This window comes from Onychostruthus taczanowskii, unplaced genomic scaffold (genome assembly GCF_017590055.1).
Source record: "Onychostruthus taczanowskii isolate IOZ18803 unplaced genomic scaffold, ASM1759005v1 scaffold20, whole genome shotgun sequence".
Lineage (NCBI taxonomy): Eukaryota > Metazoa > Chordata > Aves > Passeriformes > Passeridae > Onychostruthus > Onychostruthus taczanowskii.
Window position 1 is genome coordinate 8,743,267 of NW_024499240.1, and position 12,446 is coordinate 8,755,712.

Genomic DNA, 12,446 nt, shown 5'->3' on the forward strand with positions numbered 1-12,446 from the left:
AGCAGTGATTCCATATAATTTGTTACAGATTTTCCATTAGCCTGCACCTGTAGGCTGTGCTCAGTCCAGGCCAGTGATCAAGCCTGCTACAGGAGTCCATGACTGATAGAGGAGAAGAATGTGGCTCAGTGTGCTGGAGAGAAACAATGATCAGTTTGTGTTTTTTCAAAACTGCTGTCAAAAAAGCCACCCTGACTCATCAGTTAAGGAAATGTGTTGAGCATGGAGAGAAAGGAGGGGGGGTAAGGCACTCTGAGGCATTTGTAATGCACTGCTGGGAGTGACACTGAGGTCACAGCCACATTGTTTGCTGAAGTCTATAGGTTTCCGTTCCTTGCTCTTTGTGTCTGTCACTTCAGACAGCCCAACTATGGCTGTGCAACACTCATCAGCCAGCTGTGGATCCTTGTGCAGCAAACCCCTTTTTAGTATGGGAATGTTCATGGAATGGAGCTTTCTTAGGAAGTTTTAATCTCTTTTGATTTGAAGATTGAAAACCAGTTTTCTCCCATTTTTGTCCTCATTGTACAGAATGAGGCATTGTCTGGCATGCACTGTCACTGGTTCTTGTTTGGTTGGTTTCCTAAGGAAGACTTGTGTTCATAGGGTGTGCACCCTTCCCACTTACTTTTGACCATTTTTCCCTTTCTCTTACTGGAACTAACTTCTGAGCCCTTGGGCCAAATCAGCTGCATTTGACAGGGATTTGAATTCTCTACACTCTTGTGTTCCTGCAGGTTTTGTGAGGAGAAGAGAAGATGACAGAGATAGGGAGTCTGTGCTAGCCATGTCACAAGGTCGCAGTCACAGCCGCAGCCCTGTCGGTGCCAGCCCGGGGAAGAGGCTGAGCCAGCGCCTGCCCTGCTGGAGGCCACCAATCTCAGGAGTCCAGGCAGCAGAGCACAGGGGTGTGTGTGCTGCTCAACCCACACACTGAGGACATGTATAAAGTCCAGAGATGCCTTCTGTTACATGGGGATATGGGCAAGCATTGCAACCTGTGGGAAAAAATGTCTTAGTCTAGGAAGAAAGCCAAGAGGGGGAGGTTACTATAATATAGGGAATTGTTGCTTTTTATGCTTCATATTCCTGCTCTACACCAGCAAGCTGCTTTACAAATTTGACAGGATGGTTTTGAAAAGCACACAAAAAAGCTGTCATTTCATTCCTTAGGCTCTTAGTGTAGGACAAGTTTCTACTGAGAGCTGCAAATTCAGGAAAGGTAAGAGGCCAAGTGTATCTCTGTGCCTATGCAACCTGCTGCCCTGAGAAGCAGGCAGCCAGCACAGGTGGTGGAGCAGCCAGGCCATTGCTAATGCTCTTTATGGCTGTCAAAGCCTTTTACTTTTGCCCTATGTCCTAGTTGCAACTGGTGAGGCAGTTGTTAACAACTTTGAGCAGAGGAGAGAGTTTACTGTTCTAGCCTCCCATTACCTCCGAAATATCCATGAATGCTGTTATCTCTACATTTTAATTAACATGAGCTACATATAGAAGCACCATTGCAAATTAATGTCCTATTAATAATAGTAATATCCTTCTGTTCCCAGCAGTTTAAGGACCTGCTGGCAGTGGCTGTGACACACACCACAGAGTTTAGAGCTGAATGTTTTATTTTCAGTTGTAACATGGAAGGGATGGTCTTGGCAATTTCTGTCCTACTTGCTGCGAAAGTAAATGCTGGTTATTGACCAGGGTGGATGTTAGCTGATTTCAAGTCCCTTGGGTAGCTGTTGTGCCAGTTCCCCCACTAGCTGTGCAGTTACATGAATTTGGGCTTGTTGGCAGTCCAATTTAGGAAAACACTCTCATCTGCATAGTCAATTATTGACTTCCTTTTTGTGCCCAGATCCTCTTCTGGCTTTGGGGCAAAAGGAGTGGGGTACAGCAGTACCTTCAGGAAAGCATAAAGGAAAATCTTCATCACTTGTGGGTTATGCTACCAGGAAGTGAAACTGATTTAATGACCATGGCAGCTCCTCTTGCTTCTTTACATTTGTCCAAAGCAAGAACTGCTAGAATATATTCCAGGCATTTTTCTGGAGCCTGAGAGCATGAACCCATCTTGACACGTCTTTGTAGTTCAGCTCAGGAGTGGGTTTTAGCAATGACTTTTCAATTAAACAAAAGGCCTGTTTGACATCTCTTAGAATTCAATACCAGAGTTTTGGTGGTAGCAGACAGAGAAGAGGAACTACCACATGCAGGGAAAAAAAAGATGAAGAAAATGTTCTTCACATATGGAGGGTGGGGAAGGAGACACGGTAAAAGTTTCCATGGCAACATTCCTTGAAGAGAAGTATTTTTAAATCTGTGAATTTTAGCATCAAAAACACAGTTGTGTTTCCCACAAAAAGATTTGGGGGAGGGCTGGAGTGGAACAAATTTTTCCCCCTACTTTTCAGGTCATTCCAGTTTCTTTTACAGAGGAGCCTGCTCCCAGGATAAATGAAGTGTGTGTGAGTTCTATGATCGTAATGCTCCTGTAAAGAAAGCCTTGCTTCCAAGAAGCAGGAAGCATCAGTCATAGTTCTCTATCTGCTCCAACATCTTTGGTGCAAGCACTTGATCATCTCTTTAATGGAAAAAGTAGTTCAAATAAATCAATGCTAGACCAGTTAAAAGTCACAAGGACAAATCTTGCAGGATTTTACATTAAAAGTAGTGTAACTTGGCACGAAATCTTAATTTTAATTGATGTACAGTTAAGTGATAGTAGTAGTGGTGAGGTAGCTGAGGCCTTTTGCCTTGGCCAAAGAGGAGAAGATGCAGAACTGAAAATGCAGAGAAGCCAGGTAAAAGATGTTCCTGGTGAGTCTTGGTTCCTTTGATGACAGTGGAACATCCCTGTAGGTGGACAAATGATGCTCCAGTGATACTTAGCAGGAAATGTTTGCTCCTGATATGCGGTATCTGTGCTGGGATCACCTCTGAACCTCTGTGAAGCTTCTCTGCTCCAGTCTCTGCAGTGCAGAGCAACTCATGGGCACTGGCATGCTCTGCTCCCACCTCCTTGCTGGCATCCAGGCAGGTCAGCTCTGTCACGAGCCTGGCACATCCAATGCTGTGCCTGCTTGGCTGCCAACTTTGAAGTCTCACCAAAAAAGGCTTTTTTTTTTTTTTTTTTTTTTTTTAACAGTTGCTTCCAATTCAGTGGTGACTCAGACACTGCAGCAAGGATAAAGTGATCATCTTCCCCTCCAGAGCTTCACAGCAGAAGGCCCTGAGTATCCTCTCCAAAAGAGAGCTTGGTGAGCCCAGCCATCAACTGGAGTAAGTTCTTTAATTTAACAGGTGGAAAAAGATACTCCAGCAGTGCTGTGTACCTGCTAGCTCGGGGCCTGTGTTTCAGCAATAGACTAAAGGATTCCTAAAGTACTTTGTATCCAGAAACCCTGGAGAGGAGAGGCTGGGAGGGAATGAATAGTCATACAGAAAACAGAAGGGACAATTCACCCATTAAAGCTTTTTTCCTGACCAAACTTCCCTTGACCATGAGTCCAGTAAAGGAACAGAAATTTCTTGCAATAATAAGAGAAAAAAGTAAGTCATATTTGACCATTTATCTTCTTGGGGGAGGGATAGGGTGTCTAAAAAAGCAAAATTCATACTGTCAAAAGTGTGTAAATTGGCACTTGGCAGCATTGTTTCATATTGGCCAAGACCTGATACAGAATAAGCAAGGCTCAGATCTAAGAGACTAAGAGGACTTGTCACCTTCCCTACATCTTCATTGATAAAACCTGCCAGTAGTAGGTGCTTTGGGAGGAGTGGAGTGAGCCACATGAGTCAACAGGAGCTGACAGGGATGCCTGCAGGCATACACCATTGCATATCACGGGAAACCAATGGTTGCAGCCACCCCACATTCATTGATAAGCAAGATATTTGGGAGCAGAGAGAGCACTTTGTTCTTCTGCTGTGCAGAATTCATACTGAATGTGACAGATCCTGCACCTGGATTTGATGTACCATTCTAAAAGGAAGGAGCAGATTGATTGCTTGTTAACAGAATGCTCTAAATTAACCTCAGGCATGGGCCTGGTTCTGCAGTCCTTTGCATGACTTATTTATGCTGTACAATTGCATTGAATACCATTGAGTATCCAGTATATTGGTCTGGCACAGCTGCACTGAAATTCTAGTTGTGGCTTTCACTTGTTGGAACCCAAATTCTTGGATCTGCTTACATGTTTGGATTTTGAATGCTCCCAAACAGTCACACCTACTTGAGTTTTTAAACACCTAGATGTCTTTGTAAGTCTAGTATTGCCATAATGCAAAGGAAAAGGAAATTAAATGGAAGTTGCCTGGCCTCTAGTTTCATATTTCAGCAGTGATAACTAGGTAGAGCCTGTTGCTGTATATACCCCGTAGTTCACAGCAAATGTCTTTTTGCTTGTGGAAGCTTGATGGTGATTTTTACATAGTAAAGATGAAAATACTGCAAACATACATCATGCATTAGCCTTTATACATTTTATAGCTGTACTGTTCCAGTGTGGCAAACTGAGCTGAGCAATCACATTTTCTCAATTACCTTCAAGAACTGGAAATCCTTATCACCTCTGTGTTTCTTTCTCCCATTACTGCTGCACTGGTCTTGAAATTGTCACCAGAGCTAAAAATCCTCACTCTGTAAATTAAACTGTGATTTCAAAAAATTTTACAGTACAGTCTCCTCATAAAACTCCACAAGTTTTTTGCTGATGTGACTCACTCAATTACTCATGTGGGCAGACGTTCAGATAATAAAAGTGGTTAATGGAAAGCTGTGAGAAAAACTGCTGGTTCCTGAGGAGGCAGCCAGGGGGAATGTACTGTGGGTATTTTATCCTAAGAGCTGCTGAATTCACTGAGCTCCCAGCCATTTTTTTAAGATAAGGATTCTCCATTCTGCTTTTTCCTTTGTATAAAAACAGCTTGAAATATCAGATTGACAACAGAGAAGCAAAAGCACACCAGCTGTATCTGTTTGCTCTTCTGCTCCTCTTCCTACATATTAGAGCTGATAGCCAGTCTGTGCCCTGAAATAATCCCTTTATCCTAGTGATGTACATACCTAAACAACAGCATTCTAATGAGCTCTGGGTTTCTGAATCAAGGAGCACAACTAACAAGTGGCTAAACAACCTCTTTCACTGGAAGTGTCACATACACTGACAAGGATCAGATTTTTCTAGAATTAATAAAAATAAGTGATTTGGCCTTGAGATTTGTGTTGCCATAGGTCAGGAAATACATCTAGAAAACAGGTTTCAATCACATTTCAGTGAGTGTACAGTAGAGGAATGTGGTACCTTTTGAAGTTCATGAGGCAGAAAAGTGTGGAAAAGTAGTAAGGTGCCACTTGGATGTAAGAACTCCACTGTCTAATGAAGTTATACATGTGTGGTACCTTCAAAGAGACTTAGAATTAAGCCAAAACTAGAACTAGTGTAAGTGGATGAACTGATTAGAGCTCAGGGCTAGCTGGCACTTGCAGACATTAACTCTTGGTTGTGTGGCTTTGAGGCTGCTAGATTTTTGGGGGATGTGCTACTGCAGTTGCTCTGTGAGCCCATTCCAACAACAGTGCTGGATATAGAAAGAGAGAGCATGTGAAGATATGCTCATTTTTGATACAAGATGAGCTGGGAGGGAGACTATGGTTTGACTTGTAAAATAGAGCTTCTGGCACAGAGAAGCAGTGCATGGATGTTGAGGCTCTGGACCAGAGAAAGTAAGCTGTCAGATTATATTTAGCAACTGCATGCTGCAGGAAAGCACAGAGAGGGAAGGAGGGGAATGATTGCATAGCTGAGCCCCATGGGTAGTGAGTACACAGAGCAGGGAATGAGGCTGTTAAGAGAGGATGAATTGCCTTGGTGTTCCTGATTCAAATAAATCTCTATGTGAGCCCAGGCATCGGCACAGACTTGTACGTTTACTTTGATTACCAGACCTCAGCTTTATTTATCCATCAGTAATACCCCAGACTCCCATTAGGTGAAGAGTGACCAACCTGTGGCCTTCCGGCCATTCCCCTCTGCTCTCACCCTAGGGATGTCTCCTGCAGCAGTCCCTTTCCTAGCTGGGAAAGCAGTGGTCTGAGAGGGGCTCTTGAAACCATGTCCTAAGCTGCTGTACACTCAGCTGCACACCCAGCTCGGCCCTAACCCACTAGCATCTTGTTAGCTAAGGCTGGCATCTGCAAAATAGGTTAGGTTACCCTGCTCCATTTAAATTCGGGGTGTGAATCCTCCACTGTGTTTTCTGGAAAGCTCAATCCTAAATAGATGAAGATGGAAAAAAATCCTTATACCTGTATGAGACAGATCAAACCTGGCATGCTGATGTGTGGCAGTCAATCATTTGGGTCCTGTTGTATACTCCAGGGTGCAGAGATTGTAACTTTGACTAGTTTACAGCAGGATGGGTATGCCCTAGGTTCTTAATCTTTCCTGCTAAAATCTCATTTGTATGTTTCAGATATGCTTTTGCCTTTGAAATAAGTAAGGCCTTTAAGCTCCCTCTCCAAGGAGACACATGAGGAGGCCTGGCTGCCTTCTGTGCATAAATATTTCTGTCAAACTGGATTCAGACTCAGTTGGGTGAAACGACTGTGCCCATGGGGAGCCATCAGCCTCCACCTCCTGTTAGGCAGTACTGCATCACTGAGATTTGTCTTGTTGCCATACTGTCAAAATTTGCTGGGGTGAGAGAAAGAGCTGAAATGCTCCTGTATGTTGACCAAGCAGGAGGACAGAGCAGTTGGGGAAGGAGGGAGATGCAGACTCTAATAGTGAAGAGAAGCTGTGCAAGGAGAAGCTGCCTTCACAGCCTTGAGAAAGGGGATTACTTGTCCAGATGTGTGATAGAAGGAGGAAAGATGACTTCAAAGGTGGGATTAATTATGCTTCCTGTGCAAGGGAGTTATGCTAGTTACAGAAATGTCACACATTGGGTTTGGTGGCTCCAAAGAATATGCAAGGTCATAAAATATTTTTTAAATTGTTTATGTGGTAAAAGCAGAATTACAAACAGAACAGGATTAGAAAAGCTCCAATGGGTGAATTCCTGGAGTTATGCAAGTACCTAAAAATCTAAACTTTAATTTCAGGAAGAAACAAAGACCTCAAAGAATGGTTCTGACTTCTTGCAGCTGCTGCAGACCAAACTTGAAAATGTGAAAAAAGCATCAGTAGGTCAATAATAGTGAGCCAGATTCAATAGTTCAGAGAGGATGAATTTTTTTATGTGCTGTACTGGAGCATTAACTACCCTTCAGTGGCTCAGTGATCATATCAGACCTTACCTGGGGGATGCCACAGGGTCAGGACAGAGTGGCAAAGGACTGGCAGTTGGTCTGGGCTAGCATCTTAGAGAAGGAATACCAGCAGGAAAAAAATCAGAGCTGTTCTTCCCTCCCCTGTTCCCTGAATGCTTGTCGTTTGATCCCTTGGAAGGAAACTGATGAGCAACTATGCTTTGTGCTGGCTCTCTTTGAGACCATTTGTTTTGTGTTTTCTTTTAATGTCTGAAATGTTAGATAATTTTTCCTATTTGGCTTGACCTCTTCCTTCCGGGGACTGTACCTCCCCTTGTACTGGCTCTGTCCTCACACAGTGCTCTGTTGAAAGAAAGTTCAGCAGAAAACTAGAAAAAATCTTGGGATTTGGAATAAGGTGTGCCCTCAAACAGATGGTCTGAATCTCTGCAGCATGTCCTGCTCCTATGTGGAGGTGCTGTGAGGTATCAGATGTCAGTTGTGCACTGGATGGTTTTGAAATAGCAATGTTAGGGCAAATGCTTCCATGAAGATGGAAGCTACTCTCCTACCTTTGTGCAGCCAGCCTTTTACCCAGCAGCAGTTTCTCATAAGCAGAGAGGTTATCTGTGGTTATAATCTTGATTGCCCAGCAAATTGCTGAATGCCTGAGGAAGCAGGAGGAGAATGTGCAGCTTCAGGGTGTGTGGGTTTTTCAGTCTGGTGTACAGTGAGCACTGGAGGTTGAGTGTTTAAGATGCCTCATGATCCTGACACAATTTGTTGCAGTATTGGACAGCTGCATTCTGTGCTGGGAGGCCATCCCAGCATTCTGGAGTAGCCATGGGAGTTCAATAAACTGCTGTTTGCTTCAGAAGCTTTGGATTATGAGACTGGCAAAGAGTGGCTATCCAGGCAGAGGCAGACCCAAACACTATGTGAAGCAAGCTTGAAGACTGTGTCTCTGTTGGGGGAGTGAAGGTACATACTTCAGTTTCAGACTATTTTCTTCAATTGCCCAATTTTCCTTCCCTCCCTCACCCCTCCAGTAAATGCTACCTTCCTCCTAAAGGGCATGGGCCTATATATATCATCAGTACACATGACCAAAAGTTTGGTACCAGAGTCCTTTGTCCTTTATCCAGCCACAAATCTGCTCAGCTCCATGTGATGCAGCAGCACAGGGATTTTCAGCTTTTGTTCTGCTGTTTACAGAGAGTGAAAAGATAAAAGGAAAAATGTTCATAAAACTAGAGCAGAGTTATATAAAGAAGTGAACTGAAAACCTGCATCAGGATCTGTCCAAGATCTGACCTGGTCATCTGTCCAGAGAAGATCTTTACTTGCACCCCCTTATGTGATGTGCTCCTCAGTTCTCTGTAAAGCAATAAAAATAGAAGAGACTTTGATTGTGATTTCTTACTGTGTGCAAAACATAGGTGGCCTTTGAGGTACCCCATTGTTATTTTTATCTGTTAAAGAATTAATGAATCAAACTTTGCTTCTCAGTTTGCTGAGAAGGCGTTTGCTTCTCAGTCTTGAAGATATTGATATAATGGAAAATCTTGCACAATAGGATTGAAGAAAATTGGAGAAGTTACAGTGTGTAATAAATAAGGGCTGAAGGAATGTAAAAACTTAAAATTAGTTTAGCACAGCACTTGACAGATGGGAAGTAATTTATGTAAATTTAGGGAAGTGATAGTTGGATTCAGTTGATCTAATTTAAACAGTATTTCTAATTATTTTTTGTATGTATACAGAGGATTATAGGATGGTCATTATTCTGACAGAAGGGCTCTTTATATTTAAATTTAAATCCATAAATGAATACCCTATTAAAATGTAAACATGCTGTGATAACAAGCACCTGATTATGCAGACAGGTTAGTCCAGCTACTCTGGTGAACAGTTGTGTGCATGTATTTCAGATAATGCTTTTTCTTATGCCCTAAGAACCACAGGCAGAGCCCTTGAGAGGTCAAGAGGTGCCTGATCCACAGGTGGGAGCTGCCTGTAAGGAGGCTTGCTAATGTTGAGTGCAGATCTGAGAGCAGATGGGCTCTCACAGGTTTCCACTGAAAGCAGGCCCTGGTGGCACCCAAGGGCACAGAGAGAAGATGACACAATAAAACAATTCCCCCTCCCTTTACTCTGGTGCTGCTAATCCAAGTTTAAACTCCTAACAGCATCTTTGGAGAACCTTCTTCTTTGCATTTTGACAGCTCTCTCCTTTTGCCAAGAGAAAGATCATGTAGGTTTACTGGGGAGCTGCCAAATGACAGCTTGACTTCACACCTGAGAAGCAAATGAATGAGGAGAGAAGGAAAGCCTCAGCCTGCCTCCAACACAAAGAGTCTTGGAATCATGGGCATGAGCAACCCCTGGAGCTGCAACAGCAGCAGCAGATGTGACATGAGCAGAATCCAAGCTGGAGCTGCAGTGGAGGAGGAAGCATGGGGCCTGTTACCAAACTGCAAAAGCAGTATCCATTAGCTGCACACCCTGAGGGGGTGTGGAGGCCTGGCCATGGATGATTCTTGGAGGTGTGGGATAAGGCTTGGAGCTCCACACCGTACAGCAGCCCTCTTGAGTTGATTTGGCTGGCTTTCCTTCCTTGAGCCATTGCAGAAAAGACCACTCTCTCAAGACATGCAGTAACAATCAGCCGGGCAGCTGACAGCCATGATTCATTCTTTAACTACCCCAAACCCAGTACTTTTGGATGTGTAACTCATGGTTTATAAACTCTGTGAATAGAGGGCACCAAGAATGAGACTGCACGACACCTCTTTGCTCCTCGTGGGTTTAGGGCAGAATGCCAGACTTGTGGAGAACTGTAGGCAGCCTGACTCCATGGGTGTTCTGGGACCCCATGGGTGTTCAGTGACAGCGCAGGTGCTCACGAGCAGTCACTTCTCTCCTCCCACAAGCATCATGGTGAGCTGTCTCTGGCAGGGTATTCTGTGGTTCATAAGCCTTTTTGTGAGAGTAAGACGATTACAGCTACAAATTGCCCTTGGCTCTCTAACTGCTTGAAGTTGTGAATTTCAGACAACATTTTAAAATGGGAGAAAAATGCTTTGCATATGAGGGTTTTTTCACCAGTATGATGAACACTGTGCCTGACTCATCCTTCATATGGGAGAACTAAGCAAGCTAAGAAGAAATGACCCTCAGGGCAGGGATTTCTATCTTATTTCTTTTTAAGGGAAGAAATTTCCAAGGACTGGCCCCAAAGACTACTAGTTTGTTGCCTGATCCCACCAGGTGTTTGCAATCTGCAATTCTACAAGTTAGGCATATGTAGCTGGATGCCTTTACAGCAGCAACCAAAGCCAGAGAACAACTGTTCCTGTAGGACCAGAGCGATGCGCAGGTCCTGCAGCGCTGGGTGTTCTCTGGCCGCCTGCCGAGGTGTCCGTAAGGAGGGCGCCGGGCTCCTGCACCAGCGCCCTGGGCTGCACACACGGCAGCCTCACGGCAGCGTGAGGTGAGTGAGCACAGCTGCAGCGCATTGCAAAGGGACAAATGAGCTCCCCTGCAGAACGCTGGGACTCTTCTGCCGAGAGGGCTGGTTGGTTGGGTTTTTTTTGTGGGAGAAAGGTTACTTCTAGGTTCAGGTGGAGGAATTGAGTGGGGAAGCCTTGCACACTCCTCGAAGGGTGGGCATTTTCACCACAATACTAGAGTGACTTCCCTGGGTCATAAGGACGTCGTTGTTGAAGGCAGGCATTGACCCAACAGAGCTGACTAATGGCCTCAGTGCAGTGCTCAGCCACGAGGCTGTCCTTCCTGTTTCTGCTGACCCTTCATTATGTGCTTTTTGGCAAGGCTGGGAGTTCACCTTTCCTCACGCCCCTGTAGAACAGCAGCTTTTCAGAGCGGACCCACACGTTTTGCTCTTGCTGCGGCGATCGGCAGAGCCGCTCAGCGGCCGCCCGGGAGCACGAGGGGCTGGCGCTCACACGGCTCGGAGCCCCCCGGGTACGGGCAGGGGTGGCCGCAGCCCTGTGCTCTGCAGGGCGCGCTGCCAGCAACCCGCCAGCGAGCGAATTAAGGCAAAGCGATTTAAACGGCAGCCAAGACTCGCCCAGGGCGCACCCGCAGTTATTTATTGTTTCCCGGGACAGCGGTACCGGAGCCCCGGCGGGCCGCGCGCCCCTCCCCCGCTCCCGCCGGAAACGCCCCCCGTGCGCTGCCGGCACGGAAGTGGGCGCGCGGGGGGCCGCGCGGGGCGGCGCATGCGCAGGAGGCGGGCTCGCCGGGCCCGCGGCGGCGGGCGGGCAGCGCCGGCTGCTGCAGCCTGGGCTGGGGGGGAAGAGCTGCTTCACCTCCAGCGTGAGCTACCCCGGCATGACGAGGCGCTTAAATATGCAATTGATTCCGAAATTGAATTTCTTCCACTTTGTGAGTGAATGTTTATTCCAGATCGTGCCTCTGTCCCCCCTTTTCGTTCCCTCAAATTCCGATCTGCTTTGCTGCCTGCGCCGAGGTGATGTGATAAACCGAGGGCACGGCTGACTCCTGCGAATACAGTGTCGGTGCCTGTTAATTTAGAGCAGAATGTCATAGGCTTTAGTAGAGTTATGTCTGTCCGCTTGTATTTCCCTTCTCGAGCAGGACTGTGGGATTCCATCGGAAGGGCAGCTACCAAGTGGTGGGTGCAGGATGGAAGCGTGATTAGTAGAGCTGGTACAGAATTAGGGAGAAAGAGATGAAGTGCAAGTGCTACCGCATAGTGTGGTTCTGGCGGTGATTGCTCTAAAGCCAGGCTGATGTTAGGACTGCGTTTTTCATTTCTGTTTCTAGTGGAAAGAAAGGCAAAATACTATCGGATTTAGTTTGGTAGTGATAATAGGGCGAAATGAAAACTTTGCCCCCAAACACAAGAAGACACCTTAAGACATGTCTGAGTGTGCAGGAGAGAAAGGTAGGGGGAATGATGTGGATTTGTGGTGTCAGTATTGAGGGAATTCCGAAGTGTCCCAGAATTGTTTTTGAATTCAGTCCCCGAAGGGCAGAGTGCCTGTGTGCTTCTAGAGGGCAGCTAGCGATGAGATCTGTGCCGAGACTGTTCTGTCAGTGAAAATGGGAGAGACTGTTTAACCAGAGGCAGAGAATACTTAGAATGTCCCTCGAAAAAAGCTCTCACTGTTTCTTTTGAATTCCTGAATGACCAGCTGTCCTTTAGAGA